This window comes from Taeniopygia guttata, chromosome 8 (assembly GCF_048771995.1).
Source record: "Taeniopygia guttata chromosome 8, bTaeGut7.mat, whole genome shotgun sequence".
In the NCBI taxonomy this organism is placed as follows: Eukaryota; Metazoa; Chordata; class Aves; order Passeriformes; family Estrildidae; genus Taeniopygia; species Taeniopygia guttata.
In genome coordinates this window covers 15,888,695-15,912,500 of record NC_133033.1, presented here as the reverse complement: position 1 = coordinate 15,912,500, position 23,806 = coordinate 15,888,695, and the positions used below count along the sequence as shown (strand labels likewise).

General features: G+C 40.6%; 1 long non-coding RNA gene across 2 annotated transcripts in view; it reads left to right on the top strand.

Moving 5' to 3' along the window:
- Nucleotides 1–568: 568 nt before the first annotated feature.
- LOC115496207 (uncharacterized) overlaps nucleotides 569–23,806 on the top strand; it is a 94,276-nt gene continuing 71,038 nt past the window's right edge. For both annotated transcript variants that reach the window (XR_012057254.1, XR_012057255.1), the window contains exon 1: nucleotides 569–671. This is a non-coding gene — a long non-coding RNA (uncharacterized lncRNA). The remainder of the gene's footprint in view (nucleotides 672–23,806) is intronic.

The following is a 23,806-nucleotide window of genomic DNA, read 5'->3' as shown; positions in this document are numbered from 1 at the left end:
TTGTATGAATAGGAAATTACTTAAAATTGCAGATCTAGTGATGGTCCTGGCTTACACCTGTATTTTTGTGCTTGTTTAAATATTATGCAGGGAGAGGGGAGGCCAACAACTGGACCGTTAACTTATACTGTGTCTGCTGAAGCTCAGCCTGATTTGCAGGTTCTAAGCTGGATTTGCAGTGCCTACAAGAGGATGTTTTTTAAAAGCTTATAAACAGATTTTATTTGTAAACCACTGAGACGCGATAAACATGGGGCTGCACTATATTCGTTTATGATGCTGCTTTTTAAAGCTGATCCACTTCATGAAGCTGAATGCTATTCTGCAGTCTCCAGTTTATGTTTTAAAATGACAGAAGATTGCTGCTTTAAAACCCTGGACCCCAAAAAGCTGCCAAAATCTGGAGCTATGCAGGACTGATGCAGTGCCGGTGAGCTCTGTGAGTCCCACAGCTGCCTGTGCTGTGCTGAGCTTGCAAGCTGTTCTCCCCACTGGTGCCTCCCAGAGCACATTCCCTAGCAACAAATACCTACAAATTCAAAGGTATTTAAAGTACTTGGATTGCCTTGTGCATAATAGTACCCACTGCAGAAATACCACAGCTGTGTCAAAGATGATGTTGTCTCCAAAAAGATTACCTCCCTCTCCAGCTGAAGCTTCAGGAAGCACAGGTGAGTTAACCTGATCATTAATGTGATGAAGTGTTCTCACCTGGAGGTTAGTTTGATGTCTTCTTTTTCCTTCTGTTCATTGAAGAGGAATTTGATGTACTACAAAAACTGAAGAATGTAGAACCAAAGAGAAATACCCTTGGGAGGCCATTTTAACACAAATCTCAACCAGAGCTGAAATGCATGTGCCCTTTGCAACCATACCTAAACTGTGTTATGGAAGGAGACTTTGCTTTGTATCTTCCATTGACTTTCAGCCTCTCTGTGGAATAAAATGCACTCAGGTGCTTAGTAGCCATTTACCTCCAATGTTTTGTCAAATTCCAGTCTTTCTTGATGGTTTACAAAGCTTAAGCATACCTATAACAGACTATTATTTTACAGTCATTAAATAATGATGATACTCTCTGCCAGCTTTCTGCTGGCTATTCTTAGCAAAAGTCAGAGGAATTTTCTGGCAGAGAAACATTTAAGATGTAGTGCAGTATCAATAGCAGCTCCAGAGGTAGGTTATTTTCTTTGTGATGTCTCAGCTGGTTTCCTTTCCAGAAAAAAGGCAGGAGGGGACCACAAAGCTCAACAGTTCTTCTGGTACTGCAGTTCCTCCCTGCACATGGACAAGAGATGATTATATTATTTTATTATACTAATACAAAAGGCATTTGGTGTCTTATAATAATGGTTTTAATTCTGAAAATCCAGTGAGCAACTTAATGCTGTGAATTCAATGGGAGAAAAACCTTTTTTTGTCAGGAGGAAGTTTGCTTGTCAGTCCCTGTTTCTCAGGGAAGCTTGCAGCCCAGGATGCAGCACACGCTCTGCAGTGATGGGAGCGTGAGGGGCTGGGCATGAAGGGCTCTGCCCAGTGGTCTGCCCAGGAAGGAGGGAGCTGTGAGCCATGTGCAACTTCTAACAAAACAAGAATCAAGAAGCTGGAAAGAAGAATTCAGTAAAGATTACTTCAGAAAATAGTGCCATATGATCTAAGGTCACAACACATTTACCTTTTTCACTTCAGTTTTCTTCTAAAACCGTCTTGTATTTGTCTTCACATCTGCGTAATGATGTACAGCTACAGGGCTAACATTCATATTTTGCTATGATTGTCTTCAGCAAATATGTCTGAAGGGGCTGCAGGGCTGAAAAGGACTTTTCAGCCAAAGTCATTGTGACAAAGTAACATAAATGAGAAGAATCTTGCACGTGTATTTGGAAGATGCGTTACTTTGTCAAGCTGTAGTGTGGCTTTGGCTGCCTGAGCTGACTGGGGAAGATTTCCATTTCCTTTTGCCTCCTTAATTTTCTGTTTTCCTAGAGCTGCTCAAGTTTATTTTCACTTTTTATTTTAGAATGATTCAGAAGCACCCTGGAGATGGCCTAGCTACTTAAGCTTCCAGCCAGTGAGAGAGAAATTGTGCTTGCAGTGTGATAGAGATCACTCTATGCAAATTGCTCTCCCATTTGCACTACTGTTCTTCAGATCTAAGGCACAGAATTAGGTGCTCTGTTGCATTCTTCTAAACTTCCTGTCATAGGCTATACTTTACTTAATAGGTTTCTGAAGGAATGTATTGATTTCAATAGAGAATGACAGTGACACTTTTTCTGTGCTGCTCTACTTTAGCTCCCACTGCGATAGCCTCACCGAGTCCCTCTAGCCCTGACCCTGTATCCAGCCTGTGAATCAAGAACTGCACATTTAAAAAACCTGCATGTTTACCCAAGTGGGTTGGAGGGCTGAAGTGGAGGACTCTAGTATCTAAATAGTCAGCAACTTTCTACCATTTGTGCTGCTCAAAGGTTCAGTGTTGCAGAGATCCACCTGTGATTCTTCCTTGGGGTACCTGCAAGTAGAATGCAGCTGTGAAGCCCTGCAAGAAGGAGTGAATAGATTCTGGAGGTTTGCTGGTTCCAGTGTTTAGTCTTAGGAGTAAGCTGTCTGTCTATGGGGTCACATGGAGTCCTTGTCTTGTCCTTGTAGGATTTTAGCAATGCTCGGGTGAATTTAAGTTACTGCCTAAACTCTGGTGCCAGTTTCGGGGTTTTCTTATCCTTGTAGTTGCCTGCTCCATCTCCAGGCTAAAGGAGATGTCACTAAAGAGGGAGAAACCTTCATTCACGCACAGTTACAGCTCAAGAACAAGGTATCACCCCTGTGGATGAGTCCCTTGAAGGAATGGAGGAACCAGCAGGCTCCCTTGTGACAAACCTTCATCAAGTGCACATGCTCTTTCAGTTTGCTCATTGAGGAGTGCTGAGGGTCAGGCTTTTCACCTGACCACATCGTGTTTAATGATTTGTAGCACTGGGAGCAGAGGGCCCCATACAGGAGATAAATCCATTAGAACCATCTTGGTTAGCAGATTTTGATGGGCACCAGAAACATCAGAAACATCACAGCAATTTGTTCCTGTCTGAAACCAGCATCCTCTTATTTTTGTGTTGGCCTCAGAGACAGGCTGGTAAAACTCCCCAAATGATGACTTTCACATGCAGTTCTTGTTACATGTTACTGAATAACACAATAAACACCCTGAAGGCTACTGTGCATGGATTTATTTGTCTTAGTGCAACTATAAACATGAAGATGGATTACCAACATAATATATCTATGAAGGAAGTTTAGTAATAAATAAGAACTTTTGATTTGAAACAGCACTCTGCAGAGTTTGAAGAGAAGCTAGAGGGAGTTTCCCTTCCTCCTGCTCTAGCAGGTAAGAAATAGGTATCTAAATACATACATAAATACATATACCAAAGTATTCAGGAAAAAAATGGAGATCATTTTGAACAAATACATGACCAGTGAGAGAAAATCTATAGTCATGGCATTAGCTCTGCAATACCAGCTCATCAACAGGTACTTCTAATATATTGCTTTGTCCCACAAATTAAACAAGAAGAGAAAATCCATCCTCTTTTTCTGTGAGTTACTGAGGATTAAAATCTGGAACTATCTTAAAGCCTATGAGTTCAAAAATATTTACCTGTGTCTGATAACTACCTTAAGGGTTTGGTATGGAGATGACTTGGGCATTTAGTCAGACAGTTAACATTGAAGAAAACCCCCAGTATTAATATAAAAACACGTGTAAATGCTTTTCATGTAACAAAGTTCACAATTTTTCTCTCCATTCTTGATCTGCATAGAAATATATTTTTCCCAATTTTTGTGGCTTAGAACCAGTCACTGTTCCTTTCCTTGTCTGAGTGTAACTAGTTCCACCTATTGGTATCATTGTAGTCTAACATAGCAGGTAATTGCTTATTTATTGATTTTTCTACAGTACAAAATACATATTTTGAGAAGTAGTAGGATTATATTTGAAATCCTACAACTGATATGCGTTCTTACCCTGGAAATTTTTAGTAGTTTAGCACTAGTGAAATGGAGTGTGGGACAGTGCATTCTGCTTCTGAACTTAGTGAAAATGACCTGGGAATATGAAGAGCTGAGTAACTGCTGACAAAACAACTGGAACTTCTGTTGAAGAGGAACTGGAAAAGTCTGGCATTTTCTCAAGGTCGATTTTGTTACCTGACATTCTGCCAAAAAGGAGCTACGAGTGACAAGGTTAAGGGCTCATTCGATGGCTGTGAAATCAGCATCAAACAAACAGCCACAGGGAGTGCCAGACCATGTTCAGTCCTTTGCCTGGAGTCTCCTAATGTTAGGATTACTCTTGACAGACAGAGCAGACTTCCACTGGCCTAGGCAGGCAGAATGAGCAACACAAAACAACTTACTACAAAGCATGCAGTGACACAGTGGCAGAAGCTGCCAGTGAGCCTTTGCTACTTTTAAAGCCCCTGTGTCTTAATTTTCACTTATCTGAATCCTTCTCCCTCTGATGAAGAAAAAAAAGTAAATACATAGTCAAAAGTATTTTCTGAACCCTGGGCAAAATGGCAATTCCCTATTTTAATCTGGCCTATAATAAGAATCTGACAACCACATAAACAGAACAAAATTTTCCAGTTGCATATTGAGTTTGTGACTCATAGGAGACCATAAAGAAATTTCCTATGTAGCTGGAGTGAATTTAGACAGTGATTTTAGCCATTTAATAAGGTTTCTTCTGCAGTTGACCACTTTGCTGGTAGCCAGGTTAATTTGATCATACTTGTTAATTTTAATCATGTTCCTTAAGAGTATTCCTCAAGAGTATTCCTCTATAATTGTAGGGATTGTAAGTATGCATCTAATACTCCATTCATCATTTATTCAGCTTCAGGTGGTGAGCTGTGTCTTCAACTAATTTTCATGATTGCTCTAAGAGTGCTTATACTTAGAAAGATGAGTCCTTGCACACCTCCAGCTGTCCACATGCCCCAGCTGGACCAGCTGACATTGGCAATGATGAGTTACAGACAGACTGGATCCCAAGGTAAGCCATGGAGCAGCAGAACATGTTAGTTACCCAAACAGAAAAGCCATTATTTATAAGAATGTAAAGGTTGGATTGTCATTCAGCGCTCCTGATTCAGCAGTGTAGAGAAAGTTGGATTTAATTCTTATTTGCACCACATAGGTGAGATACAATTGACACATAGGTGTGCCTGGACTAGTTTTCATCTGTGAAGGAGTTGCAAGGAGAAACTTAGGGCTTGATGTTTGCTCTGTATTGGAGACTTATGTGGTCATGGCTTGTTCAGTATGGGTCACTGGACAGAAGCTGTGTCAAGAGAACCTGCAGACTGATGTTACAACATAAACACCACACGGTTGGAGTGTAGGTTTCATCTACTTGGTGCAGTGCAATTACTTGGCAAGGTCTGACACATAGCAAAGACAGTGCAGCAGTTACTGGTGATGGTTTCATGGTGGCTGCTGACAACACTCATTTTTCTGTATATGTGTCTAACTGTTCAATCCATGCTGATGATTGATAGACTCAGAATATGTTGTTTTCTTACCTGTCCAGTTCCCTTCATGGTGATCACTTTGTTGGAGTGAGGAGACAAAGCGTGTGCTTATACACATACTGATTGTCACAAAATTGATACCTAAAAAAGTCAGGTACAAAAACTATGCAAAACAATTCCCTATAGGCTATAGCAAGCAGGACAATAACACTCTAGTAAACGTGTCCTCTAGAAAACAAAAGTAAACAGGCTTGAAAATTGAGTAAAGAGTCATGGGATGATGTAGTTTTCCTTGGTCCACCAAAAGAAAATGTAACTTGCGTTTTTGAGGAAAAAAGAGCAAGCAAAGAGTGAGGCAACTTTGGGGTGGTATCTTGGTCTTTTTCAATTTGCTGAATCTCACACTGGCTTATGCATTCATAACATTCAGCATTTTACTTGAACTCTGTACACACAAAAGAATCTGCTGAGGACAGGGGGAAATAACATATGGATAGAGACAGGTAATAAATAAGGTGTATATGTGTTTATGCTGGCTCCATCCATTCCACCTACCCACATACCTAAAGGACATATTACTGCAGTAGCTTAGCACCATGTCATATCCTTGGCATGTTCATGTTTATGTATTTCTTTTCTGTGAAAAAATGAGGCAAATTGTAGTGTTGGTTTATATTGCATATATGTTGTATGTTATTTATTAATCCTTTTTTGCTCTTACATCTAAGTATTTCAAATCCTCTTGACATCTCATCTATACACAAAGCTAGGAAATTTTGCATTTTCACCAGTTTTACAACCCAGTGAAACCTATTTATTTATTTGATTTTATTTTTTTCGTCAGTGCATCATTGAAAATTTCTTTCCTGAAAGAATGTATTTTTACCCATGCAGTCTGAGATTTTGCTTCATAAAACCAGGACCTGCTCATATCCCTGTGGAGGTGATTGCATAGGGTCAGAGGTTAAATTTAGATTTTTCTGTGGCTGATTAATTGTGAAGTTACTTTTCAGAATGATATTACCCAGTCTAGCCAGGACATTGGCCAAAGGGACAGCAGGAGGATTGACTGACAGGCAGGGACCTTTCAGTTTAGTTTGGAGGAGAAATTGGAGAGACCACTGCCTGCATTCCACTGCTCTGAGGGTCAGAGGCTGCCTTTCCCAGCTTCAGTGAAGAATGGGGTGGGCCTGACAAAGTGTACATGGGGAAGCCTTTCTCCCACACCTCTAAATTTTACCACCTCTCCAAAGAATGTGATTGAAAAACTGATGTCCTTTGAATGGTTTATTTAGGGAGTGATCAACATTTTGTTGCTTGATTTAGTTTTCCACTCTGCCTGACATGCAGAGCAAAATTAATATATCCAGCACCAGTTTTATCAAAATGTGATTGTTTAGGGCAATTTAGATCAAATTAAGCAACCAACAGACTTCTTGAGTATCTGGTGTCCAAAGTAGGGCCTTGGGGTTACAGTTACCCTGGCTGCTTGCCCCACGTGGTGTGGGCATTATATGCCATGGAGGTCTGTGGGCAGTTTCAGGATGATTGTGAATGAATTGTCAGGCCCCTGGAGAGCAGAACTGTAGCCTTGTCCAGCTGGCTTCAGGTCAGGTTCTGAGCTGCCTGATAGAGACAAAAAACATCACTGCTCTGAGATGTGAGGAGAAGCGGAGGATGTGAAAGCAATGCTAATTCCTACTTCTGTCTCTAGTCAAGCGGGTGAGAAATTAAACCGAAAGGAGCTGTGCAAGAACCTGGGGAGTCTGTAGCTTAAAAAACAAAACAAAACAAAAAAAAGCCGAGCAACAGATTCCAGCTCTGGGCTTGATAGAATTTTGGGGAGCTGAAATTTCTTAGGGCAACTCATGACTTTGCTGTTGAATCGCAGGATTTGCTTTCTTAGAGGATGAAGGAGCCAGCCTGCTCAGCACTGCAGGAAAGCTAGTGCCTTGTCTGATGTCTCACAGTAAGACACAATAAAGAGAATTCTGTGGAGGCTCCTTTTTCAGCTGATCACCATTGAGCAGACAGGTAATTTTTAATTAATATTTGTCAATTTAAACTAATTTAGTCTGACCAAGAAGGAAGATATAAGCAGATGATCTGCCATTCACGGTTTTAATTTTCTGGGCCAACTATAAGGCTCTCTTGTGTTCTGATGTCCTTATCAGACTCTTAAATGCTTTAATTGAAAATGGGACTTTGCATACAAGTACACAGAATGCCCTACTTGATGGTCTGCTTTCCTCTGAGGATAATACTTCCTGGCCCAGTTCTTGATATGGGCAGGTTCTGCTCTTTAAGTCCCTTTGTGGTGCTGTGCTTCCTGTTTGTGCATATTGAAATGGGAAAGGCAAAATACAATCCTTTATTCTATAGGTGTAGGAAGGGCAATTTAAAATTTTGATTCTTTTGCAATGAAAAAGTGGCCAGAGTTGGTAACCAAGATCATTGCATTTCAAATGTGAGACTGAAGAAGGCAATGTATCCTCATTGTGCTGTATTTTTTGTTTAGTGTTGTGTTAAATTTCACTGATAGAAACTTTTAATAGGTTATTAATAAAGGCTGAAGATTAGTAATTTGCAGCTTTTAAAAAATGAACAGTAGTATTGTTTTGATATGCAACTCCATTATCAATTTGCATCTTTAAACAGGTGTAGTCTTTCTCTGATGACTTCCCTCTTTTGATTAGCTGAAAAGATTCAGTTTTACTTTGTATTGCACTCTCCTAAGCACACTTAAAGCAAGCTAGTAACAAAAAGCAAACCAAATGTTTAAAGACCTGGAGTGTGATTCAGCTTATTGTAGCCTAGGCTGTCAGAGTTGACTGGTAATTTTACTGAAGAGTAGCCCTGCAGGTTATTAAAGAAAAAAATTTAGTTTCTGAGAATATATCAACAAAAATTTCTTCATGCTTGACAGTAACATATCCATAACCTCCTTATTTACCAAACTACCTTCAGGGAGTAGTACAACCATCAGCCTGCTATCGTACAGTGATCTGTGCCTGTTGGCAGAGCAATCTTGACTGATAATTCCCATCTTTCAGCCTGCCTTGCCATATCTGTTCAAATTGACTTGTCCTAGCAATAGCACCCAAGGAGGCACCTTCTACTACAAGGTCAAGTTGTGAGACGTCTATTCTCAAGCAACCTGGCATGTCTGGGAGGTCTGAGATGTGGATCCTACACAGATTTATTGAAAGTAAATATCATAAATAGGGCCATGCTGTTAAAAATATGCACAGAATTCCTTTAGCTGAAAGATGCTTGAAAGATTTTACAACATTGTTTTTATTCTTAACTGTGAACTTGAAACCTTACCTTTATTTTCTTCCTATTTCATCACCTCACAAATACTTAAACTTGTTATCAGACAAAAGACTAAGAAGTAATAGTTATTTTTATATATTTTTTTTTCTCCATTCAATTCATAATCATTAATGCATTAATGGTGAGGCTTAAAAATTGGCTCAGTTCTGTCCAGATTTGCACACAGGCTAACTGAGGTGTAGGTTACAAGGCACTGTGGCAAGTCACAGCTGAACATCATCAGGGAGCTAGGTTTGCTCATCTCCCAAGGAGAAGATGTTCTCTGGCATTAGAGGAAGAAAATGAACCTGAAGATGATAGTCACAGTATAAGTCAAGGTTATGGAGAATAATTCTTGATAACTCTGAATGAAACTTCGATGAAATCACCAGTCTCCGGTTTTAAAGTTTTCCGTCTCTGAGTTGGTACCAGGAAGTATATGAATTAGACTTCTGTGGGTGGCTCAAATGGGAATCCAAAGGAAGAAAAAGCATTAAACTATAGATAATTGACACTTCAGATTGAGCATGTTATTTTAATGAGATATCTCCCCATTTAATGTATTAATATCATACAAAGTAATATTCAGTAAGACATATGCAATTTAAGTGCCAAACAATAGGACTTTTGCTTCTTTAAACATAAAATACTTAATATGACCTGAACTACAGAATGGTTCCTGAGTTCTTGTCAAATTAGCTAGAAATTGATTACATGGGGAAAAGCATAGCACTGCATCTATCAGCTCCCTGCATGGGGGAATGATTAGACTCTTTTGATCATTGATAAGGGTATATAAGTTCTCAAAATGAATTCACTCCTCCAACTTTTAAGAAGAGAACAGTCAGTCCTGACTGAACATTGATATGTATAGGAGGATCATAAATGTGAAATACAGGACTGCAGCAAAAAAAATACTTGAAAAATCAAGATCTTGGACTTAGTCTTAGCTTGATTTATCTTTGTGCTGCAGGCAGGATAGCTGTCCCCAGTGGCAATGTTCTTTAGTGGCCTTCACACTGGTGAAAGTATTGTCCTTGAAATCACCAAGGAATATCTTTATTTCAATTTCAGCTTGAGGTTATCATTATAGTACGTTTTAAAGATACATTTAATTCCCAGTTCATATATGGAAGTCATACAAGTTATTGATTTTTTAGCCCAGATCATTAAGAATTTTAACACAGGCTGTGGCTACTCAGAAAAAGATGTTCTATTAAGAGCTTAACAAAGGTTAATTTTGGCATATAATTAACTCATCATCTAATGAGCTAAAGACAACTTTATCATTTAATTGCTACAACTGGTAAAAAATTCAAAGAGGAAAAACATCAGCTTTCAACATCTAAGTGCTTAGAGTAGTAGCCGTGCTTATTCTCTCACCCCAAGGAAGGTTAAAATCCAGACCCTCTTACAAATCCCTTTTCTTTGTGTTTTTCATTTCTTTCTTCTAAGTCTACTTATGGGAACAATTCCTTCACCCTCGGCTTGCTGTATCCATTCTTGTATGTTGCAGGGTAATATTTAAAACGCAGATGGGTGATGAAATAGTAAGCAAAATTCTGAAAGCATTCAAATGAAGGGGGTGTGGGTAACAGACTGGTAGAAGATGATATTAGCCACTAGCTCCCTCCTGGTGTTATCCCTTCGGTCCTCAACCTTATCCTTCAGAAGCTTCTGGAGGAACTTGCTAAAGGAAAGGAGAGGCAGCATTTCACTCAGGCAAGAGGAGTAGTTGCATTTCTGGGTGCTGTTATGAAGTAATATATAAATGTGACAGCCTTCCTCTTGCTTAACATTGTCAACCTACTTGGAGACTAAGAATTAAAACCAGAAATTTAATTAATCTTAGAAGTTCTGGACATCAGGAGGAATTTCTTCATGGAGAAGGTTGTTAAACACTGGAATGGACTGCTGAGGAAGGTAGTGGAGTCACCATCCCTGGAGGTATTCAAGAAATGACTGGACATGTGCTTGGTGCCGTGGTCTAGTTGACAAGGTAATGTTCTGTCAAAAGTTGGACTTTATGATCTCAGAAGCCCTTTCCAACCGAAATGATTCTGTGATTCTGTTAATGGACAAACATTTAGTGGGACAGCTGCTCAGCTTCTTTAGGAACTTGTGTAATTTATCACTTGAGAATCTGCCTCATTGAATATGTGGGACCTTGTTTTGGACCTTGGGTTCCTGTTGAACAGGAGGGTCTCTTGATGACAGCACTGGCTATCCTCATATTTTGAGAGTTCCAGGTTTAAGTTGCATTTTTCAGTCAATTTTCTATGTAGCCCATGTGGTCTGAACCTGGAGCTGCTGCTGGTTCTGAATGAGGCAGAACAAAGAATTTAATGGTGCTTTGGTGGGAGGCGGAATTAAAATAAGGTGCAGCAAAGAAGAAAAAAATTGGGCGTGAGTAAGGTGGAAAGCACCAAAGCATGAGATAGAGCAGATGTGAGGCTGAGAGAGGCAGGAATCAGCAGCTGAGTTTTTTCTGTCTTCATGGAAAAGACAGAATGTCCAGGACAGGGTTTGTGATGGGATTTGAAATTCAGTAAAAGGTCTTCTATCCTTTTTCCTTATACCTTCTTCACATGATGAGAAACCTTCCTGCAAACAAGCACCCTGACAATGACAAACCAAATCCTCATTAAAACAAAGAAAGGTTAAGGGGAAAAAATAACCTATTTAAAATGAGGTAACTCACCAGTCTTTGAGCTGTAAATTGACAATAGGATTTATATAAATCCATAATTGTATCTCTTTTACCTGCAGTTAGGCTGGTTAATGATGAAAAAAGTATACAGCCTATCGTGAGGTTTTAATGAGGATTCTTTTTGCAGAGTTAAAAAAATCCACCAAATTAAATTCTGCCAATTTACTCCATTGCAAATTGAGCGCCACCCTGTGCGCAAAAAATCATCAAGTAGCTTAAATCAGTTACAGCTAAATGTGTAAGTCAGCATGTGCTTTAGCCTTTAGTCATGAAGAATATATTAGATTTTAAAAATAAATGGCTTTCTGCTGAGTCTTCATTGCAATGGCTTTCTGACTTTTAATTAAATTTTCAGTACTTGTGGGTACTTCTTCATGTACTTTGTCCATAGAATTCACAGCATCTCTATCATTATATGCAGTGCAAAACCAGAAGCTTGTTCATTCCTTTGTTATTCACTGGTACAATACCTAGAGATTTTTTTTTCCTCTTGCAAGATAAGAGCAAAGCATTTATTCTACAACAATACTCTATAAGAATGAAGCAAGAATGCATAAACTGAACGTGATTAGCAGTTTCTGGTAGCTCATTACAGTTTGCTCATTAGACACTTCTGGTCTCTTTCATTGGTGTTAAATGAACTTAATGTAAATTAGTAAGTATGGGTTCACATCATTTGCAAGAAGCTCATGAAGAAAAGGGAGCAGTGGGCGTTGCTGGCCTCAGTGAGGCGAGCTGCTGCCTGCAGGTGTCGGAGGGAATGGCTGCTCCTCTGTGGGACAGCAGGAGCCATCCCTGCAAGGCTGGGCATTGCCTTTTTCAGCTGTGGCACTTGTGGTTTGAGGGGCAACTTCATAGCATCAACTGCTAATTGGAAGGAGGAAAAGAGGCCTAACACTGGCTGGCTGCTTTCTACTCTTTGGGGAGCCTGGCACCAGCCCCAGAAGTGGGGTGCTGGCCCTGTGGAGCATGGCTGGCTGTGCCTTCTGGCATAGGTGAGGTGAGCAGGAGCCAGTGCCCATCCCCAGATGTGTGAGGCAGGCAGGGGCCAGTGCCCATCCCCAGATGTGTGAGGCAGGCAGGGGCCAGTGCCCATCCCCAGATGAGTGAGGCAGGCAGGGGCCAGTGCCCATCCCCAGATGTGTGAGGCAGGCAGGGGCCAGTGCCCATCCCTGGGAGCAGTGTGTGTGCTGGCACGCTGTGGCAGCCCTGTCACCTCGGTGGCCAGAGCACCCTGAACTGCTCTGCTCAAACCCGTGTACCTAGCCTGGCCTGTGGGCTTCCAACCTTCCTACCCACCCCCTCTTGCTGTGTCTGTAGGCTTTGAGATGACAGAAGGCAGAATGTGCAATTTTGACATGGGTGGCAATGTGAAGGAACAGCCATCTCTCACTGCTCATCAGCCTGGGATTTAATCTGTCACATCCTCTCACAGGTGTGGCTGAGGCCAGGCTGGGGCTACCCTTGCCCTTCACCTGAGGGCCCCCAGAGCTGGAAACTGGCTGGAAACTAGCTGGAAACTGGCTGGAAACTGGGCATCCTGCCGTGTCTCAGGCCCCCATTTCATCTGCTGTGCTGGGCTGCTGAAAGTAGCACGTGGTGCTGGTGTGAGGACATGGACATGGACACAGGCAGGCTGAGCTTTGTTTTCTTTGGCTGAGACTTGTGGGAGCATGAGCAGGGCCTGTGCCGCGAGCTCTGCCTGCAGCCACACATCCGCAGAGCAGCAGTGTGGGTGACAGCCTGCATAAGGCAATTGTCTGTGTGTCTGTGAGGAATAGACAGAGTCATGGAAATGTGACAGGAGAATGCAAAGGTTTAAGAAATATTCTTAGCTCACCCCTGCCCATCAGTGCTCATTGAGTGTAGGAAAAATGAATGTGGCTGGGCAGTGGGGGACCTATCATACACCTAATTTCAAGTGTCTCATCACCAATTATCCCCATGCGTATCTATTCTCTTTACCTGATGGACTAAGATTGACTCTCAGACCTGGGCTCTTCTCCTCTCTTAGTGCTGCTTTCAGCATGTCATTTTTTCATTTCTCTCAGCTGCCACTTTAAAGGCTATAGCCCAATCAGTTACTGCCTGTGTGGCTGTTTGTCTGCAGCCAGTGTTAGTCCCGGAGGCTGATATCCCCCTTGCTTCTCCCAGTTTGTTTATTATGGGACAGCTAGGAACCTCTTCCTGGAATTTGATGTAAATTCACTGTGAGTTAGGCCTGTATAGAGAAGACTAATGGGGACTTAAGGGGTGTGTTGGGGGTGGAGAGAGTAATGGATACTTTCTTTTTTAAGTGTAGGAAAATTATGGTGTTGTCCTTGCAGAGAGTTTCACATTAACTGCTTTCATCTGCTGGAGCTGGCTGAAAAGCAGGAATTAAGGTCAGGAGAGTGGTAGAGGAGAAGAAATCTGAGGGGTGTTTAGTTTTTATTTTACATCAAAATAAACAATGTAACTTTTTGAGAAGAAAAAAAGGAGACATTCAGGATCGGTCCTTTCTCCCTTCTTTTTCCCACCTGTTGCTTCTCACTGGATGTAAGTCAAGCCCTGTTCAGATCCCTACCTGGCTTCTTTCAGATTGAGAATTGGATGAGGATGTTCCAGGGAGAAGTAGCAGAAATGTGGCTGGCAGTGGTTTTGGGTGGCTCTGCATGGATAAGGTGTGTTTGGGTTGGAGGGTGTTTGCAGGGGTTGACAGACCACAGGCTGTGCAGGCATGCTGCTGTGGCAGCCCTGATGCCCTGTCTACACCCATCTCTGCTGACAACTGTGGGACTTTTACCTCTCCTCTTTCTAGTATTCTGCAGAAATGGGCTCCAGAGTGTATCTTCTATAAAAAGCCTTTCCCTTTTGACTCTGTTTTCCAAGGAAAGCTGTTTTTTATTAAGAGATCTCAGCTCCATTGTATCTAGAGGTTGCTGCTCTAAGCCATTAACTATTCACTTCAAACATGGTGAAACTGCCACTTATTATGGTTATTATGACACTTAGCTGAGACAGGGTTGGGTATCCTTCTGAGGAGAGGTGTTCAGGAAAGGTAAAAGTAGAGAGCAACAAAGACTCAGATGTATTTTTTTGTTCCTGTAAGACAGTTTGTGTGGAAAGTGTCATTATGACACTTATGTGCTGCGAGCAAAGTTGCTAAGATACCTTAAACATTCTCCAGAAGATCCATGTGAGCTCTCATTTGTACAAATTCTGGTAAAACAAGTTTTCTGACCTAAATCAGCACCAGCCCAGCACTAAGGAGCTGGGTTCTTTATTCGGCAAGTTACCCTCCCTGTCAAAATGCATTTACATAGAGCCCTGCAGCCTATGCACTAATAGCGCCTCCCCCTGCTTCTGCCTCCTAGTGGGCTGCTGAAGGAGGCTATACATATGTATTAAGTTATTAAGCAGTGGTGTGGGTTCTCACAAGTTCAAATGCAGAGCATGCTGTGCCTATGCTCAAACGTCTCCAGGAGGGCCTGGATTAATAGAAATGCAAATGGAGCATCTGCACAAGGCCATATGATTAGAGCCTTCCCCCTCACACCTCAAAGTCAAAAGCAGAAAAACACTGCGTGTGAAATACAACCAAAAAAACCTGGTGATATAATATGCAAAGTCTGTTACCAATTTCAACAGCAGTCAGCAAAACGTTGAGCCTCACCCTGCTTTAAGCACCATTGGCCCTACCTTCTCAAAGGTAAGTGGTTTAATCAGGGTGAATTGCTTGGGTCCTAGAGTCCGTAGTGATCCTTGCCTTTGCCTAGGATTCCAGGAAACTTCAGCTCAGCCCTGTCCAGCAGGACCACTGCAAACCTGAGCAGAAAAGATCCTATTTTGTGCCAATGCATGCAGAGTTCTTTCTGCACTGATGGGAGATTTAAGTGTGGCTCATTTAAAAAAAAAATCAGTCATTAGTAAAATCAGCTAGGGAAGATACAGTCAGTCAAATTCTGTTTTCAGGGCTGGTGTTGATGTGAATCCATATGTAATCACTCTGAGTTTATTTCCTTCCACCTGAGAATAGAATTTGACTCACTGGAGGCATATATCATGCTGTGTCAAGGTTTTACATCCTTCTAGAGACACCCATTCAGCCATGGTGTAGACTAGTGTGGCATTATCGGATGTTAGCTCCTGCTGCCACAAGTGTGGAATAACCAGAAGGCAGTGAAGCTATCATTTTATGTCCTTGGTTTCAACCAGAGTTATGACATGTAATATAATAGGGCTAAGTTTTTTCCATAACTTTAAAAATTTTTCTTCATGTGTTGGTATCAGACCCCTTAGAGGTAGTGCATGAGAATGACTCCTCTGTGGAGAGATCTAGATGTTTCTGCTGGAAATAGAGACTCGTGCCTGTCCAATGACCATACCATAAAATCAGGCGTCTATTTTTGTCAGTTCCTAGTGGTTTATCTTCTCTGATGGCAAATTTTCACAGGTTATTGCAGGCCTCATCTGGCCAGCGTCCTCTGAGGAGAAGAGAATCTCATTCCACCAAGAACTTTGCCAGGTAAAGACTGTAGGGATAGAAGCTCACTATTCTGTGCTTGTTTGCCAAGTTGCTTACTGCCTTGCAGGGGCATGGCAAAAAGAGAGGTGCTCATAGTGAAGAAGCTTACCTTTGTCTTCTACATATGAGACATCCCAATGGATGTAGATCTGTTCCTTACACATTTCAGAACCAGGTATATGAAACAAATCTCTCTTGTATGTAAGACTCACCGTCTACCATGGATGTATCTATGCAGTCAAACATTGTCCTTTATATTTTTATAAGACGACATTCTGTAAACCTTACTTTTTTCTGCTTCTATGCAGTTGTTGTCTTCTTGATCCAGAAGCCATCTTGGTTTTAAAAAAGTTTCTTGGAGTGAGATTACAGTTGACATTGAAAATTTATTTCAGTGACTCTTCATGATTCTGTCAGAATAAGAAATCAGACCAATCTTTCACACATTGTGGAGATTTTATTTAGTTTATCCTTGACAAAGACTCTCCTGATGGTAGAGGCTATTCACAGATGTTGATACACTTTACTGTCTTTGTGAATAAGGGAGCAAACATTTGAGCTCTTCCCTGCTCTAGAGTAAGGCTCATGAGCAGCTGTTGTTGTCTGTACATTGGATTTATTTAATATGTGTGGAGTATAAACACATCTAGCTCTCTTGCCTATGGTGTTCTGTGTGGAAATGGGGGAACTAACCTGAACATAATGTAACCTGGTTTATGCAGGACAGTCCCATATATCTGATTCAAATACCTCTCAGTTATATGACCCTTACAGAGCAGCTGGTGATCATGCTTACTGCTTTGAGTGACTTTAAGAGCTGAAATATGAATATTGCCCTACACATACGGCAGTTATTTCTTCAGAATCAATTGCCATGTTCTCTTGCTGTTTCTGTGCTGCTTGATATTGTAATCCATGTTTTGGTCACCTACCTTGTATTCTGGGACTACTTTCATATATCTATTGTGATAAACCTGCTTTTCCAAGCTTCCCTTGAAAACTAGGAGAATTTGTCCTTGTTCCCCAACTTAGGCTTTTGAGCTGGAAAACAAGCCAGGAAAAAGCTACACAGAGAACAGTATGTTCTACTTTTGTCAAATAGGAAAAGCTGCAGAGTTCTGGTGATTTTGTTGGTGGGGATATTTTGTTTGTTTGTGTTGGGTTTGGTATTTTTTACCTTTTTTTTTTTTTTTTTTTAAGGTCACTAGAAAGTAACTCTATTTGTAAGGGAAGTAAAATTTTATATATGTCTTTAGACAATGTCCCTGAATTGTTGGACTTTTTGTTCCTCTTTGTCTACAAAATTCACAGAGCAAACAAAACATTGGGCTAGATGGGGAATTGAGTGTGATTCTTCTTTTCAGTGTCAGAATAAGGTGACTGTGAGCAGTAGCTCTCCTTCCTGGTTTGATAGGTGCTAGCATCCTCCTACACAGTTTTTCAGCTGAAGAGCAGCATGACTATATGGAGGCCTTGACTCTTCAAAGGCATTGCTGGATTTATTTGCATGGTAGTTAATTTTCTTATCTGTCCTCAAACCTTAGAACCAATGGTATGTAAATTCCTAAATAACTGCATGCACCAGGCCTGCACAGACCAAGATAGAGGAAGAATTAATAAAACATACATATGAGTCTCTGCTGATTTCTCCACACATTAAAGGCTAGTGATTGCCCAGCAGTGAGCACTTTTGTATACATACTTCTCACATGCCATTAACAGGGCTGACCTCTTTCAGCAGCACAAACAAACCTAAACTATATCTACAGGAACCTTTTTATTTCTCTTAGAATATATTATTGTGATGTTTTCGTATGGTGGGGAAATGAATAAAGGTAACAGTTCCCTTAGGTTAGATGAGACTCTGACTTCTAGCATATTATGAGCAGGATGAGCATAATATCTACTGGGAGAAGGGCCATTCCTGTCCAACCAGTTGCTGCTAGTCCACAGGAAAAACAGTTATATATCTCTGGGAATCTGTTTGCAACCTTGGTAGCAACTGCCATGGTTGATTTCATTAGGAGAGAAAGAGAAATGGAGAAAACAGAACAGTTTAACAATGCACAGTAGCAAGAAGATAATTAATTGCTTATAGCATTTTAAAAGCATCTTTATTTGTTCAAGAGGCGATTCTGCTCTGAAAAATAGTACATCAGTTGGATATGGATGAGTAGGTGTGTTTGCCCACTTTGATATCTAAAGCATGTGTTTGTTACACATAATTTATTTTGATTTAAGTAATAAAAGTAGCTGCCTAGGTGGAACTGTGGCTATTCTATCACATATATGACTTACAATAAAAACCTAAAGTACTCAAATAGTATTTCAAACAGGACCTTTACCTCTTTTCTAGAAAAAATTCCATTTAGATCCTATGAAGGGGGTAGAGCAGGGCAGGTGCAGGTATGACTGAGTAGCATAAGGACCTACTCCTTCTGGTTGACTACTGCCCCATAGCTGAAGAATAGTCCAGCCTACAGATCAGATGTCAAATAAATCCTGTGTGACCTCCTGGACTGTTTCAGGGCAATCCCACTCAGGTAAATTTAAATTATATTAAAATAGTTCAGTCCACATAAATGTAGTTGCAACACTGTGGCAGCACATGAAGCTGAAGCAAGCTGCTGTGTTGGTAATTCTTAAACCATTTCAGCTAAGTCATTAGAGGAGGTCTTGGGTGCACCCTATACTGGTTCTTGCTCCATTGTGCCAGAATGTAGTTCCCCAAAATGCTCAGCTCCTGGTTGCTGCAGTGGCTGAGCTCTGGCATTTCAGAAGATGCTGCAGATTCCAGTGAGGCACTTGCTTAGGGGAACATTGCTGAGGGATCCCTCGGGACAGATCTTTTACTGCTGTAAAGCATCTGAGACCCAGTGAAGCTGTCAGTCAGAACATCGTGCTGCAGCTACAGCACTGCTGGTGATGCTGTGAAGTAAAGGGAGAGCCTGGCTGGTCAGATCTCACCTTGAGTCTTCACGATGAAAGTTACATATCTGGCACTCTTTGAGGTGTTTTTTAACCATATTTAATTAGGAATCTAGTAAGCCTCTCTGAACATGGAGCCCTTTGTTGCCGCTTTCATAATGTCACTTCTCAGAATAGCACAACACAGCAAATGTTATTTAGGAAGAAGATACTGTAAAAAACTGTGACAAATTACTCCTTCAGGAAGGCTTAGTGGTGAGATAGGTGCTCAGAATTTGGAGATAAAGAGAGCATAACAATAGAGAATAATAAAGAGAAAATAATTCATGTGTCCAGGGTGAGTGCAGCCTTTATAGGGATGATGAACATTTGTTTGAACATGAACACCACTAGAATGCAAGAAAGTGTCTATTTTTCCTAAAATAAGCAGGATCTTTTTAGCAGTACTTAATGAATCTGTCTATGATGATCTATGTGATGACCCTGCATTGTTTTTGATCCATATGTGCTCATGCTCTCTGGTTCACTGCCCCTGGCTGGCGGTGGTGGGGAGGAAGAAGGACCTCACTGGAGTGCAAAGGTCAGTCCTATTCTTAGATTATATCTACTGAGTGCAACAAAGTTCTCCACAACAAAGTCATAACTGGGACCTTCCCTTCTTCAGACTAACTTGACATGTAAGAAATCAGGCAGATTCTTGCCAGGTCAGAGCTGTGATGCTTCACTCTGTTCCCAAAATTGATTTGCTTCAGATCCAGTGCTTCAGAGGAGAGAGCATGCATGAGGCACAGAGCTTAAATAGCTTATCCAGAAAACTATGGCAGGTTTTAGTTAAACTGGGAATAAAATCGTCCAACCTCTTCCCTCTTGTATTTTCTCCTGACATCTAGCATTAAAACTGTGGGGTTTTTTTTGTTTTTTTTTTTTTTCCTTCTGTATCTACCAATTAATTGTAGCTTGGCTGGTCTTTTTTGTTTTTATGAACTGATGATACCATATGGGAGATATAGTTTAACATTGGCCTGTAGAAACTGAACAAGATGGAAAGCATGCTGTAACAAAATCGTGCTTTTATTCAAGTGACAACCTCTAGGACAAGCTGAAGAGAGGCAAAGACAGCTTTACATCAGAGATTCCTTGATACAATATGTTCTGTAAAAAGATAGCTGTCTCCACATAGTAACTTTCTGACTTTTGTGTGTACTGTGAGTCTCCTTACAAATGCTTCTGAGGACTGCAAGAAAGAACTCTTACAGCAATATCATCCTGTTCAATAACAGTCACCTCACATAATGCCACCAAGGACAGTTCAGGTTTCTAGGGAGCCAGTGAACTGAATCAGTGATGTCCTGTGGACATCCTACGTGTTAATCCTTTAAGAAAATCTTTCTGTTGCTCTCTGGGAGTCTCCCAGCTACCACAGTCGTCCTTCTCTCCAAAGTAACATGAGATACAGTGATCTCTGCATGTTTGGCTTCTCTTTGAAATGCTACAAGAACACTCTTTCTTGCTGTGTTTTAGTGCAATGCAAAAGGGTGCACTCAACGGACTCTCAGATCTGAAGGAAAAGTAGATGTTTTTTGGTTGACTTTTCTTCCTTTTAGTTCCCATCCGTCTTTTGAAGTATGACTAGTTTTACAGATATTGTGCTTCCATCTGACACTCACAGAATTAAAGTGAGATGTATATATTTTGACTACTAAGAAGTGCAGGGTTAAAGTTCTTTTCTTCTACAGAAATGGTCCTGCTGTAGATTTTTTTTGTCCTTCCAGTATGGTCTGTGTCCCCTCAAAACACAGCCATAAACAATTGCAGTGTAGCAGAGGTGGCAATCTAATGCAAATGCCAATGAGAGGTTGACTCTACAATGCTTTACCTCACAGATGAACAGATAAAGAAAAGAATCAGAGTTGTGGCAGACTGAGAAACAAGCCAAAAAAATTGGAAGGCTAATTCGCATCCAGCAGCTTGGTCATTCCAGGAAGTACATAGCAGCAAACTTAACTGTTATAAAGTTTAGGTTAATCTCTACAGGGTTCAAGAAACGTCCAGAAAGAATTGGAAAGGACAGGATTAGACCCATGGTTTCCTTTCTGCCCAGAATATAGCTTTCTAAGATGGCATCAGAGGTTTGTGGACAAGTCATGATATTGGCAGCGCTGTGCCAAAATCTTTGACTTTTAATGACCATAATGTTTAGAAAGTAATTAAATATATCTGCTACTCAACAATGGATACTGTGTTGACCTAAGTTTTCAGAAATGGTAGTCTAAAATATGTGGAAGGCTAAGTAGAGCATGCTGGATGCTTGTCACTTTACATAACCAGACTGGATGCTTACAGATCTAATATGCAGATCAAGGGCCCCTGTGTTCGAGAACCTGGGCTATCCTATACCCAGCTTCCGAGCAGCTTGTTCCTGCAGCAGCTGTGGCTGTCTTAACACCTGTATTTTACCAATATTATGTCTAATTTTTTAATCTACAGCTTTATACTTGGATTTTCTTTCTCTATGGACATTTTCCCTTAATTTCTCAGTCCATTCTCTCTTTCATTCCTGACACTTCTTTGCAGGGCTTTTTTCCCACTCATTGTAATTCCTGTTTCCCACCTGACAGTGACAATAGCCAGCGGTCTGGTTGGCCTTGGTGTATCATGTATTCAAGTGAGCAGCCTCATCCCTAGACAGGGCAGCAGACCTTGGGTAGAAGCTCTCTATTGTCTACACTAAACAAAATGCAAGTGTTTGTTGTGACTTTATTGGCAGTCTTAAGAACCCTTTTAGTTCTACTGGGGAATTCTTTGTTAGGTGCTGTAGAAATATGGGTGGAGTTTCTAAGTTTGGCTAGATTCATGGTTATTTTCCTGTTTAGAATCTTTGGAGATACGTGAACAACCAGAGTGCATGAGCTCTGGATCCTAGATGCCAAACCTGTATCAACTCCGGGAATGAAAAGGGAAAATCATTCCTGACTAACCATAGCCGAAAGGCTTGTCTTGAAGACTATTCCAGGTCACTGTGCTGCGGACTCTGGATGTCCATTTTGCCCCAGTGAGGTAAATTTTGAGACAGAATCTCAGTGGAGAAACAAGAAGTTCTAATTTGTTGCTCAAAGTAGAAAAATAAATGATGTTGCACTTCATAAATAGGGTGTTAATGATAGCAATGAAATAATCGATTTCTCCTCATTAAGTAACAAACAACACAAGCTGAAAAATTAACCAGTTTGTTTCACACAGTTGGATTAATGGAGAACAAAGCAGGTTCCTCTCACCAATGAATAATGGCCTAGAGAAACACAGTGCTAATCAAGACAACAGCGCTGGTAGTAAACAAGTCAATCCTGTATTTATTAGAGCAGTAGAACATGCATAATACATTGAGCTCTAGTTATCAGCTGAAAGTTGCACAATGCTGGCAAAATAGTCTGTTGTATCTCTACTAGAAGGAGATTGTTTCCTTGACAGGAAATCCATATGTCTAGGAGGAAAGACATTAATTTAGTAGAAGGTGAGAAGAGTGCCACATGTGGAGCGGGTGGCCTGCTCTTGACGGAACGGCCATTCAATAATTACTCTAAATGCATCACTAATACAGCAAAAAGCGCTGTCAATCAATCAGCACCCTGACTTTGTAAATGTATTGATGCTGCTTGGGTTTCACTAGAAGTTTAAAGGAAACCATGGATAGTATTTAAGTAATGTAAAACATGAAAATATTATACTAGGCAAGTCCGACTGGTTTTGGTGGTTTTTTTTTTTGTTGTTTTGTTTTGGGGTTTTTTTTCTGCACAGGAATGTGCAGAGGTTTCAGTGTCTGTGAAGTGAGCATATTGGAATGGGATTCAACTCATTTGACTTCTTGTAGTGTACAATAGGTTTGGCCTAGAGAACAGCATGCTAAATTGGACCTTGGAAAGCCCGCTCTGCCTTTGACCTGCTGAATGATCTTTGGCTTAAATGTGCCTTTTTCTGACACTCTTACAGGATAGGGATGATGATAGCACCTATTGGAAAGCATATAGAAAAAGTCCCATATGGAATACATGTATGGATTGCTAATTTCTTTCATTGTGCTTGAAGTATATTAACATTAAATTTACTGGTTCTAATGGAATTAGTAATGATGATCTTATTGGAGGGGTTTTCTCACGGAGGTGAAGTTTTTCTTTTTTCTGCTTTAGTTGATTGTTTGCCTACATTTGACTGATTATGCTAGTACCAAGAAACAGCTTCATACATTCCTAGTTTGATAAAGGATAGATTTAGTGCTGAAGCATTTGGAAGGTGGTCAGATAGTAAACTAAGACTAACAATAACTGCTATTCAGCAAGCCTGAGCTTAGGTTCACAAATCCAGTTAATTAAAAGAATGAACTGTCTTCCCTGAATACTCCCTGATTTTGTCTTTGCTTTAATTCAAGCAATAATCTTTATGGCAATGTGATTTATTGTAACTAAGTGCTAGTTGATGGTGTTCTTTGTGCAGATGTTGGTCTTTGCAAAAGTCACATAGAAGATATTTTCAGTTTGAGATAGCTCCATTTTCAAAAGCTAGAGGTATCACCATTTTTTTCCAAACAAACCATGTCATGGCACACAAGAAATGTGATTCTGCAGAACTGCAAAATCCAAAGATAATGAAAATTCATAAAGAATTGATAAAAAGAAGAGGAAGTATTAGGGATATTCCTGAAGAAGATGTATCAGTAGGGGAGTTTCTATTACAGGTAACTAGAGTAAGTCCCTCAGGAGTCTTCTGTTTTCATCTATTTATTAAACAACTAAGAGAATAAGACAAACTATAAAT